This window comes from Panicum virgatum, chromosome 9N (assembly GCF_016808335.1).
Source record: "Panicum virgatum strain AP13 chromosome 9N, P.virgatum_v5, whole genome shotgun sequence".
Lineage (NCBI taxonomy): Eukaryota > Viridiplantae > Streptophyta > Magnoliopsida > Poales > Poaceae > Panicum > Panicum virgatum.
Window position 1 is genome coordinate 49,366,412 of NC_053153.1, and position 11,520 is coordinate 49,377,931.

Here is an 11,520-nt window from a genome sequence, read left to right on the forward strand (position 1 = left end):
GGAGATTCAACATAGACTTTAAGAAAGCCAGAATGCACAGAAAACAACAACTATCAGAGCTAGAAGAATGGAGGAACAAAGCATACCATAGTGCCAAGATCTATAAAGAGAAGACCAAGAAGTGGCACGACAAAAGGATCAAGCAAAAGGAGTTCAAGACAGGAGATAAGGTATTACTCTTTAATTCCAGGGTTAAGTTATTTGGACATTGGAAGCTTCGGAGCAAATGGGAAGGACCGTACACCGTCGTCGACATCGTATCACACGGAGAAATCACTCTTTAAGATGACGAAAGTAAGACCTTCAAGGTTCATTGTTTAAAAATCTTCCTAGAACCCGATAATAAAGAGTATGTGGTGCGAAAATGGCCTCTCATGCCATATTTCAATATAATGTTTTGGCGATTGATGACACACACAACACTTGGACTAATATATGTGTTAAGATGATCATTATCAGGCTTATAGGTCCAAGGGATGAAAAGATCAAAGGTCCTGAAGAAATCAAGTCGAAAAGATCAGAACAGAGTCAATTTACTATCACCGGTTGAACCGACGATAGGAAAATTGTACTCACCAGTGCAATGGACTCAGAAATGGCCAAATCAGGAGAATACACCGGATGAACCGATGAGGAGCAGAGAGAAGGTGTCGGTGCATTAAACACAGAAGCTAAGGCTAGGGTTTTGCGTCGGATGAACCGACGATGCCTGAACACAACGCGTCGGTGCAATGACTTGAAGAGAAGACAGACCCAGGGGCACCGGTTGAATCGACGATAAAGAAAAAGTGAGCGTTGGTGTAGTTGTCCAGAGACTCCATTTTTCGGGGGGTTTCTGAACTTGCACCCACCGGTTAAACTGACAAAGAATTCAAGAGCGTCGGTGCAATTGATCAAGTAGCCATTGGAGCAGTAATGGCTAGTTGCTGGGAAATAGCATTCACCAGTTGAACCGGTGTTGACAAAACTGGAGCGTCGGTTTAACCGGCGTTAACGGATTTTTGTCATCCTTTCCCAACGGCTAGTTTTAGAGGTGTGGCCTTTATATACCCCCAAGGTCGGGTCATTAGAGAGTGCTGGAGTTGCTGAAGCATACTACACTTGAAGAACACCTCCAACCACCATAGAGCTTCATTGTACATCATATAGGCTTAAGCACACTTGTGAGAGTGCTTAGTGCTTGATTAGTCTTAGTTCTTGAGAGAACTAGCTTGAGTGAAAGTCTTGCTACGGCAAGCATCTTGTGTACTCATCGTGTGACCCTCCGACTTGGTGTGGAGAGGCAACGACACTTTGTGCGGGGAAGGAGACCCCTCTTGGTGAGAAGTTCCAATAGTGAAGACGGTGCCATTGGTGACGCTTCGAGAGAGATGGTGGCAGTGGCCTTGTCTTGGTGACTTGGGGTCACTTAGCCTTTGCTTGCCAGGAGCCTTGGTGGTGAACGCAAGACGGTGATCAAGCGAAGAGACTCGGCATCACACTTGTTCGTGTTGGACAAGTGGTCGTGGACGTAGGGAGGGACTTGGTGTCCTAACCGAACCACGTTAAATCGTGTGTCTTGGTGTCTTCATGGGAGTTTACATATTCTCTCCCTTACCTCTTTACTTACCGTATTACGTTTCCGCATTTACTCTTTCTTGTGTGCCTTTACTTTCCTAGTTAGTTTGATTAGGATTGGCTATAGGTTGCAAGTCTTTTAGGGGTAAGTAGAGAGTAGCATAGATAAACCTTAGTCATAACTAACATGTGTAGGACGTGTTAGGTTTATCTTATGCAAATAGATTGAGCCCTAGGATAGAAAGCGATTAGCGACCCTATTCACCCCCTCCCCCTCTAGGGTCCGACACCCTGGTGATCCTTACAGTATGATGTGATCAACTTCAACGAAGAAACCTAGCCTTAAAATCAACTTCCAAAATAAAATAGGCTAGACAAACCCTTATCTACCTAGGCTCCTTTTTGTTTTTGCTTTGTTCCCTAACAAATTACATGTAGAAGAATAAGTGTGGGGGGTCGCCTGACCCCCAGATCATTTACACGCAGCGAAGGTATGCAATCCCAAGCTTCACTCTCCTTGGTTCTAAGTTTGAATGAGTTTTAAAACTGATCTTTTGAATCAAGCTCAAATAAAATGAATCATCATGCTCCGCCCGCTCTACATACTTTCTATGGTTGGCTTGCATAAGTTATATTCCATACTTATTATCTTGATGCTTGTGAACAAATTTCTCTAGGACAACATGCTCATCTAAGTAGTTGATGTGTGTGATATGGTTTGATGACATGATCTTCACTCCTAATGTTTAAGTACTTGGGCAAATTTATTTGAAAAAAAACTTGCAAAGCTCCTCTTTGATTTGCCTTTCCACATATGCAACTTGCTTTCTCATTGAGCTTTGTCAAATTGTTGTGACCCATCGTGAGATTCATTTCATACTCCTGTGATCAAGATCACGTACACGTCCACTCACATGCTATACTTCCACATTGGAAGATAGCAAGCACATCCATCCATACACTCAATAAAACTCCATGCCATAACATGACTCTCTTTCTCTAAGTTACCATCAAGGATACGGGCTATGAAAAAAAAGAAATAAAAGATGCATACCCAAAGAAGGTATGCCACATGCCCACAAGGCACACGTAAAAAAAAGATGCACACCTAAAGAAGGTATGCCACATGCCCACAAGGCATGCCAAAAAAAAGAAGAAGAAAAAGATAGCCCGTATCCAAGAAAAAAAAAGGGGGAGAAAGAGGGATCGTGCAAATGAGTTCATCCACCATCCATCAAACAAAAATTATCCACACACCTGCACATCTTGATCAAGGTTTATGACTTAGTTCTCCTTTGGATCCGGTTTTTGACTTAGCAAAATATGAGAAGCAAGTTTGCCTTCATATTCTCCATACCTACAGCTCCACAAAAAGATGCCAATAGGAGTAAGGTGAATAGGAAAGGTACATAAAAGGCCTTGGTGAGGAATGAAACATCTTGAGTGATCTAAGAGTATCAAATGAGGAGCTAATCAAGGTTTGTTTTGAAAACTAAGAAAAAAAATCCCAAGCTACTTGACATAAGGAGTTAAGGTGACTTGATTCAAGACCGTTCTACTCCTCAACTACCCGAGCTGGCATGATAGACACTTCAAAGTTCACAAGTGCAAGGTGAGGTTTGGAATATCTCTTATGCTTGTTTCATACCTTTGCAAGTTATGTTTCACCTTAGTCCTTTCTCCTTCACTCGAGGACGAGCAAATGCTAAGTGTGGGGGTGTTGTTGACGGCCCTTAAGTCCTAAAATCAGCCGTCAACTCCTGCAGCTTTTCATAACATTTCATCACCAAACTTAGTTGTAGGGCTTATATCTAATCAAGTTCCACGAGTTTTGGTGAATCATGGTCTGCAAGCACCCACAGTCGAAATGCAAGGGAAAAGACAAGTGAATGCAGAAGAAATGCACAGATGATCCAGTCCTGCGTTACACTTACAAAAAGGGCCCACAAACCATAGGAAACGGGCGTGTCAAGCAAGATGCACCCAAGGGATAAGGTTAGGGCCCACCTGGCAGCTAGCCAGAGGAAGGAGGGCCTGGGGCTCCACCGTGATGAGGACATCGCTGTATCGGATGTGTACACGTTGAAGTCCGACTCGTCTACAACTTGGACTTCGTTTCCTTCTCGGATTCCAGAAACAGTCTGCACCAAAAACGATGCCGCGGCCACATACAGAGTCCGTTTGAGGAGAACTTTATATGGTTGGAAAGATAATTTCATAATCTTTCCAACGCCACTAGATTCAGGTCCATATCTGTTCGGAGTCAATGGAAATTCATGAAACAAGTCGACATCCAGAATCTGGAAAGGTGCTGCGCCACCTCTTTTAGGCCAATGACCCGTGTATCGTGTCGTGCCTTAAGCCCAAGTTGTGGGCGCCCCACCTCTGGTCGCCCCAACCCTCCATAAACTTAGTAGCCGCCGCCACTTAGACGAGGGTTTTGTTTAGTTCTAGTTTTCCTTGTGAAACTGAGATTGATTCGTTGTAACTGTGGCGACAAGTCCTTTTACAGGGATCCAGGCCCCCCGTTCTTGATCTCCTCCACTTTGTCGATTAGTCTTTTGGAATCGAGTTCTTGAACCCCACTTTGATTTTTGTTTCATACACATCTGCAATTTCAGATTGTGTGTTTATCCTTTCTTTCTTGTGGTCTTCGATTCGCTTGCAGGAAAAGCCTTCTCGGCGAGGTCAATCAAGTTGTGCTTGGTTGATAACCAACGGAGCAGTGGTGTAACAGTTGCAGGCTTCGAATTCATGTCTGATTAGAAGTAGGATCGCCAATGGCATGTACTCCACTAATCGAATCTACCCTACCTCTCGGATGATAGGGCTGCGTCTACATCAAGTGGTATCAGGATTCGGGTTTACCATGAGGTATAATTTCATGTTCTCCTTTAGATTCATCTTGTTCCTTTACCTACAGTCCACAAAAAGCCCACAAAAATTTACACATTCCGCTGTCCCATAACCTGTTTTAGCCACTGCAATTTTTGTTTCAGTTTCACTTAGTTGAGTTCGTGTCCGTGGTCGAGTCTTGTTGCTGGTTTAGTGTGTTCGTAGTCGTAGTCAACCGCCCGTCGCTGTTTTTGTTTCTGCCGCCGTCCCATCCACCTTTACCCAAACAACAAGTCGAGCCCTCACGTTAGTTGACTTGCCCTCGCTAGCCGCCTTGTGTGAACTCTCACGCCGCGCAAGCCCTAGATAGGTTGCAAGACGCCTTGTGTTTTCGCCTTGCATCGCAGCCCTTCTTGCTTTCATCTGGCGATACCCTTTCTGCATACACCGGGGTGGGAATGATGAGGACATCCTCCACTATTACCCGCTAACAAAGACGCAACAAAAATTGGCCAAAAGTGGCCCAGTTGTAGTCGGGCGGCGACCGTGTGAGCCTCTGAATAATCCCACCTTGCTTAGCTTGGGAGGAGGAAGCCACCTTAAAAGGGAGAGCCACCCTTCCCCTATTGGACTAGTCATTTGGGGCGATTGGGCCTTTTCCTGAGTGGGTGCGCCAGAGTGCGGTGCTAAGATTGCCGAGGCACAATAAGAGGCCCTAGTGGCGTTGTAGGCCGGATCGGTGCGTCGTAATTTCGGATGCCGGTGCTAAGATTGCGGGATTCGGGGAATCCGGATCGGTGTGTCGGGCTTTTCATCCAACCCCACCTGGGCCAGACACGCTTTGCCCTAGGTTGTTCACTTGCTGAGAAGCTTTGCTCAGCCATGGTTCTGTGTTGGAGAATAGGGAAGCTTTACCCTAGCCGCCGTCACCCGATCTGCCAAGTTGTGCTCTCTGAAAACCATAACTTGAGGTACCTTCGGTAAAACGGGCATAACTTTTCGCTCGGTGCTCCGTTTTGGCTCAATTTTTTACAGCAGAAAGGCGACAAAATTTTGCACATACGATAAAACTACTCCGAAGCTTTGCCATTTGGGGCCGATCTCAGAAATTCAAAGAAAATTCACAAACATCGAGTTTTGAGGCTCCGAAGTTGTTTTCAGACTTTCAGGAAACATTCCTGATTTTGTGTAGGCCACATCCCACTCTCTGTTTAAGGTGAAAATTTTTGTGGTTCCATCTCTTGTGATCCTTGTTCAGAGAAAAAATATAAAAAAATAGTTGAGAAAATAAGAAATCTTGATTCCTACTAGTGCTGGAGGGAAATCGGCAAAAAGAATAAAAACAATCGCGCAAGTGCTGTTTTGCTTGTTCTTTGGGCTTTATCCATCGTTCTTTGTTCCAACTTGTTGTGCTATGCCTAGGGACATATCTTAGCCAGCAATTGTGACTTGTGCCTTGGATACTTATTGAACTTTGCTACTCTATTACATTTATTGCTAATCCCTTGCTACCATATTGTGCCTGTCCAAGCTACACATATTCTTCTGATCAGCACAGGTTCTTCTTGCAACTGTTACACCCAGCTCGATAACAGATTGTACCATCCTGTTTGGCTTTGGTAAGAATACTTGCAAGACGGTGGTAAGCCGTTTGAGATTTTGCACTCCACTGTCGCCACCACCCAGTACCTTTTAGTTGATAGGGATAATACTTTGGTGTTGTCTTTTGCTATCTGCTAATCATGTCAGGGACAGGAGGAGAGTCACCTACAGACTTCAATGAGTGTGTGTCAAAGAATGAACTTCAGAAACTTGTTGATGACCAGCGCATCTACATCGACGGGAAGTTTGATGAGCTGATGCGCACTGTCAACGGCCTGGTCACACGGGTTGAACATGTTGAACAACGTCCCCTCCACGGCGACACCGACGCCAACATTATGAGGATGCCGATGACGAGGATGAGGATGCCAACCTTGATGTTGATGCTCGTGATGCGGACCGTCTTCGCCACAATCGTCAAGGTATGGGAGGTAATCAAAATCGTGGTAATAATGATCCTTTTGCTAAAGCCAAAATTACCATGATTCCTTTTGCTGGCACTGCTGATCCTGAGGCTTATTTGGATTGGGAACTTGCTGTTGAACAAAAATTCAATTCTCATTTAGTTCCTCCTGAGCATAGAGTTAGACTTGCTACTAGTGAGTTTACTAGTTTTGCCCTATTTTGGTGGAATGATCTTTAAAATGCTGGTAATGCTGCTGCCGTGCCTCAAACTTGGCCTGTTTTAAAACAGCGCATGAAGTCTCGTTTTATTCCTCCTTATTACCAACGTGATTTATGTTTAAAATTGCAAACTTTAAAACAAGGTGATAAAGGAGTAGAGGAATATTATCAGGAATTGCTTATTGGTCTAGCACTTTGTGGTATTCGTGGGGATGATGATGGACTTAGTGCCAGATTCTTTGGTGGTTTAAACCGTGATCCAAGACATTCTCGATTACAAAGAATAGACTCATTTTTCCCAATTGTATCATCTTGCTCTTAAGGCAGAACGAGAAGTACAGGGACGCCTCAAAGATCAACTTTCTTTCAGGTCCAACACTGGGAGATCGTTTCAGCAACGTTTCGACGTTGAGAAGTCCAAGGCGCCAGTTGCTAAACCACCAGCAACACCACCAGCTCCTGCGCCCACTTCTCAGGTAAGCAATGTGTCTTCTGTGCAGGCCCAACAAAACAAGAAGCATACTACTGTGGAAAAGGGTTCTTCGAGTAGATCTGCAAACATCGTGTGCCACCGCTGCAAGGGAATGGGACATGTCATGAAGGATTGTCCAAGTGCTCGTGCTTTCATCGTTGCACCTGATGGTAATGGATATGTAAGTGCTAGTGATGTTGAGGATGATTTGGTTCTTACAGCTAACATTGTTGCAGATTCGGAGGAAGATGAGGGTGAGGCAATTGATTCCATAGCTGCCACGACGGATTTTCCTAGTCTTCTTGTGCAGTGTGTGTTGACTTCTAAAGCAGAACATGAGGATGAGGAGAAGCTCCAACGCAAGAATTTGTTCCACATGTTTCTCATTGTGCAGGATTGTCGTGTTCTCACCATAATTGATAGCGGAAGTTGCAGCAACTTGGTGAGTTCAGATTTGGTCAAGAAGCTTGGCTTGACCACTCATTCTATCCCTCACCCCTACTACCTAGAATGGTTCAACAATTGTGGTAAGACTAAGGTAACTAAATGAGCACGCATACATTTTTCTGTTGGTTCTTATCATGACTATGCTGATTTTGATGTTGGACCTATGCAATCATCATCATTGTTGTTAGGACGACCATGAGAATTTGATACTGATGCTACACACCATGGTAGAACTAATACATATACTCTCATGCATAAGGACAAAAAGATTACTTTGCTTCCTTTATCGCCAACTGATATTAGGAAACATTTTAAAGAGCTTGCTGAAAATATTAGCAATTAATCTTTTGATGCCAAAACAAATGGAATTAAATTGAAAGGAGTTTATATTGCTACTACATCTGCTGCTGTTGAGCTTTGTGATAATCATGATGCACCTTGCTATACTATGCTTTGTCGATATGAAACTTTTCCAAATGCTCCTATGTCTTGCACAAAGCATCCTGCTGTCACTAACCTTTTGCAGGAGATTGATAATGGGATGGAGTCGAGGACGACTCCAATTCAAGAAGGGGAGGATGATGAGGACATCGCTGCATCGGATGCGTACACGTTGATGTCTGACTCGTCTACAACTTGGACTTCGTTTCCTTCTCGGATTCCAGAAACAGCACCAAAAATGACGCCACGGCCACATACGGAGTCCGTTTGAGGAGAACATTATATGGTTGGAAAGATAATTTCATAATCTTTCCAACTCCATCAGATTCAGGTCCATAGCTGTTCGGAGTCAATGTAAATTCACGAAACAAATCGACATCCAGAATCTGGAAAGGTGCTGCGCCACCTCTTTTGGGCCAATGGCCCGTGTATCGTGTCGGGCCTTAAGCCCAAGTTGTGGGCGCCCCACCTCTGGTCGCCCCAACCCTAGGTCACTTGGTTCCTCCATAAACTCAGTAGCCGCTGCCACTTAGACGAGGGTTTTGTTTAGTTCTAGTTTTCCTTGTGAAACTGAGATTGATTCGTTGTAACTGTGGCGACAAGTCCTTTTACAGTGATCCAGGGCCCCCATTCTTGATCTCCTCCACTGTGTCGATTAGTCCTTTGGAATCGAGTTCTTGAAACCCACTTTGATTTTTGCTTCATACACATCTGCAATTTCAGATTGCGTGTTTATCCTTTCTTGCTTGTGTTATTCGATTCACTTGCAGGAAAAGCCTTCTCAGCGTGGTCAATCAAGTTGTGCTTGGTTGATAACCAACGGAGCGGTGGTGTAATGGTTGCAGGCTTCGAATTCGTGTCTGATTAGAAGTCGGATCGCCAACATCACGTACTCCACTAATCAAATCTACCCTACCTCTCGGAAGATTGGGCCACGTCTACATCACACCGGAGCTGGAACTAGTGGACCGGCGGCCTGGTGCCTGCCGTGTCCACTCCTCAGTGCTGGCACTATGCCATGACGAACCACCGGCCTCATGGTGATGTGAGTGATGTGGCTACTGAGGCGGTGGTGTCGGCTCTGCCTCCCTTCTGGTCCTGCTTCTTGTCATCCTGTTTCTAGCATGCAAGGGTGTTTTGAAAATTCAAATATGCAGTGGGAAAAATCAAAAAAGTTGAGAAAAGTAAAATGATGGAGGGTGATCATGAGATATGTACTGATTTATCTTTGGCAAGGGCTCGTCGTTTTGAGTCTGAAGAGCGGGACCTTTCTCCTGCTGTATTCACCATTGCTCGGCTCATCCTGGAGAATTGGACGAGGACGAGCTTGCAACCTTACGCCACACCTTCTTTGAACGTCTCCTTTTGGATCGTGTGGTCGTAGGTTCTGGTAGTGGGGATTCTGGTGCGTCCCAGATTGCCTGCCCTTCATCATCGTGTCGGTTCAGGATGCGCTTCTCTTCCCTCTATTTGAATTTGAAGAACATGTCCTCCTTCCCGATGCGGAAGTGGATTTCTCCTCTTCCTACGTCGATTCTTGCCTTGGTGGACCTTAGGAAGGGTCGACCAAGTACGAGGTCGACCCCAAGATCGCCTTCCATGTCCATTACCACAAAATCGACAATGATGAAGGAGTCTCGTACCCGTATGAAAATGTGTTCGGCTATCCCTTCGGGATATCGAACTGTCAAATCTGCAAGCTGTACGAGCATAGTTGTAGGGGAAAGAGCAGGATAATTGAGTTCTTCGTATATTACCTTGGGCATTATGTTCACGCTTGCCCCCAGATAGCATAGACATTGTTCGAAGTGCTTGACGTAGATCGAGCAGCTGATCATGGGGACCCCTGGATCCTTTTGTACTACTGCTACCATGCCGTCCCAAACATCATTCTTTGGGGGATTGTACATGCCTGCATGATTAGTTCGAGAAGTCTGCTGGGGAAGGTTGCCCCACCCAGTAGACACCATATTTGCTGTTTCGACAGAAGATTCGGGTTGCCCCGGAATCTTCCCATCTTTAGAGACAGGAGCAGCAGCAGTTAATTGAGCCAGTTGTGTTTCTATCATTTTGTTGAAACTTAATTGATTTTTATGAGCAGAAGAAAGATTTTCAACTTTACATGAATACTTTCCAAAATTTTATCATTGGTAGCAAGCTTTCTGTTTAAAGATTCATTAATTTTAGCTTAGCCAAAGACTAAGTCTCTCAACGTTGGTTCGAATTGAAATTCAAATTGAAATTTGAGTTAAAATTGTTACCTCCTCCTTGGAATGGTGGGTGTGATTGGCCCCACCCCTGGCCTCCTTGTGGACAGAACCTAGTGTTGTTGTTGATGTATGCTACATCTTCATGGGTCTCGGGGCAGTCATTCCCCGATTGTCCACCGTCACCACAAACCTCGCACGTAAAGTACGAGTTCAAGGCATGGACGGGAACAGGCATCTGTGGCCAGTTCCCTTCATCGATTTTCTTCAATAGGAGGTCCAGCTTAGCGGCGAGCATATCCGTCTCCTTGACGGTGTGCATTCCGCCTTTGGTTCCGGGCTGGGAACGCTCTTCGTTCCAGCCCTGATTAGAGACCATCTTCTCGATTAAGGCCGTAGCCTGAGCAATCGTGAGATCGAGATAGGCTCCTCCAGCAGCAGCATCAAGGTGGGCTCTGGATGTTGTCGTTAGCCCGTTGTAGAAGCTTTGTAGCACGAGCCACTCGTCCATCCCATGATGAGGACAGGCGAGTATGTACTCTTGCAGCCTTTCCCAAGCTTCTGGGATGGATTCCATCCCTGTCTACTGGAAACTTGAAATTCTTCCACGCAGGGCATTGGTTTTGCCCAACGGGAAGAACTTAGCGAGGAACGCCGTGGAACACTTGTCCCACGTGCTGACGGCTTCCTTGTTCTGATAAAACCATTGTTTTGCCTTCCCCAGGAGGGAGAAAGGAAACAGGCGGAGCCTGATGGTGTCAGCCGTAACACCCTGTATGGTTACGGTCTTGCAAAGCTCCAGAAAGTTCTAGAGATGGGCGTTGGCGTCCTCATTTGGCTTGCCACAGAATGGGCTAGCCTGCACCATGTTTATGAGGCTGGACTTCAGCTCAATGTTCACATCCCCAACATCAACGTTGGGTCCAGTTGCTACATTGGCAGCTGAGGGGACGGAGAAGTCGCGGAGAGTCTTCTCAGCCATGAGTTCAGTTGATGGTTCTTGGAAAGCTGGTTTGCTTGTCGACTGCGAGATCGGAGGAGGAACGACGCGAGGTCGGACCCTTCTCACGAGCTTCTCGGGATTTTCAACAAAATTTGTTGGCAAGGAGAAACCAAACATACACTACCCTGTTTTCATCCAATCAGGAGAAAACAAAAAGATAAACACATCAGCCTATATAAGCAGTAGCTACCTTTTACTTATATTGCCATGTTTATGTACTTTAGTAAATATACTTTACACCTAGTGCTATCCCCGGCAATGGTGCCAGAAATGCTTGTTGGCATTTCTTAGCATCATCACTAGGAGTGGTTAGTTCCTAGCAACGGCGCCTC

The 11,520-nt window shown here is 45.3% G+C and overlaps 1 non-coding gene across 1 annotated transcript; it reads left to right on the forward strand.

Annotated features, from left to right (window-relative positions):
• The first annotated feature begins 10,694 nt into the window (after positions 1 to 10,694).
• LOC120693598 lies at positions 10,695 to 10,801 on the forward strand. The gene has a single exon (XR_005683058.1). It is a non-coding gene; the product is annotated as a small nucleolar RNA R71 (small nucleolar RNA).
• The last annotated feature ends 719 nt before the right edge of the window (positions 10,802 to 11,520 follow it).